The sequence below is a fragment of the Lichenostomus cassidix genome, chromosome Z, assembly GCF_008360975.1.
Source record: "Lichenostomus cassidix isolate B80296 chromosome Z, HeHo_3.0, whole genome shotgun sequence".
NCBI lineage: Eukaryota > Metazoa > Chordata > Aves > Passeriformes > Meliphagidae > Lichenostomus > Lichenostomus cassidix.
In genome coordinates, this window is record NC_139511.1 from 62,259,661 (window position 1) to 62,261,162 (window position 1,502).

The following is a 1,502-nucleotide window of genomic DNA, read 5'->3' on the forward strand; positions in this document are numbered from 1 at the left end:
AGCTTGTGTATTCCAGCTTTGAGATTTCCCAGCACCAGTTTAGATTTGTTGCAATTAGAATGTGTTCTCATAGTAGGAAGAAAATACATAACTCCTTTAACAGAGATTAAAAAAAAATCCATTAGTAAGCTGCTATTTTAGACTATTCTGCTTATATCTAATATTGTTTGATAGTTAAGGGATTAAAAAAAACTCATTGCAAGAGATTTGTTATCTAGCTGGAAATATAGATCTTAAGAGGTTTTACGCAGTCACAGGTTTGTTTTTTTGTTGGTGGTGGTTTTTGTTTGGGCTTTTGTTTGCTTATTTTTCTTCTTGACTGCATGGCAACGTGTAAGTATTAAAACTAAAAAGACCATTAGCTGTCTTAATGCCCATATGAAAGAATATGTTTACCAGAATTTGAGTTAAGTATTAAAATTGCTGCTGGTGAGTCCTAGATTTTGAAATGGCCATCAGGATGATCACTTGTTAGCAGGACCTCTTACATGCTGGCCAAAGACACTTGCTGGTCTGCTAGCTTACGTTGAATATCTGTTCACTCTCTCTGTCTTAAAAAACCACGAATGTGATAGTGGCTATGATGAAATAATACAATAGTACAAGTGTCTGTGTCTTGCATTCTTGCTGAATAAATGAGTTTAGAGTAACAGGACTCATCAAGTGGGACTGAAGCTGCAGTAGATGAAAGTTCCTCTAAATTAAATAATCCCAAATCAAGGCTTGAATAGTGGGAAAGATTTGCCTGCCTTATTTTACGCACTTCCCTCATCCTGCCACAAAAAACAAAGAACAGGAAAAAAAAGTACTTTTTTTTTTAATTACCCATAGTAATTTCAAATACCTTTACCCTGGATGATTATTTTAAGATTGCATCCAGATATGTAATTCTTAACAGCTAAACAGCAGATTATTTATGAGTGACTTCTGTCTTGTGACTGTGTCCAACACACAATGCCTTAAATCTGGATTACAGCAAACTACTGAAAATGAATGCCCTTTTAAAGACCTAGCTTGTGGTTTGGGTTTTTGTGACAGAGTGAAAGCTAGAAGAGTTTTAGTTTCATTCAAGCCCACAAAAAGTAATGTGTTGTTCTTTTATACTGGTTGGAGGAGGATTAAAAAAAGAATCTTGGGACTTTTGTCCTCCAGTATTCCAAACGAGGATTCCAAAGTTGTTATACACTGAACTTGCTCTTGAAAACAGCTCTGCTTTAAGAACTACTTGTTCTTTACATGAGTCACTGTTATGACAGCTTTTTTACTAGGCAGTTAATGGTTCTCTTAATTGAATACATAACATCTTTCCTCTATTCAAAAGGTATTGTTGAACAAAGTTGGTTTATTTTTAAACTTGCAAGTGCTTCACAGTATTTTCTCATTCAGGGAAAAACTAGAATTTTCGGAAAAGTGGACTTTGGAGCACTTACAGTAAGGCAGTTTTGACCAGTTACTGGCATTCTTCAGTAAACACTGCTTTTTGTTTGTTCTCTTGGTAATAA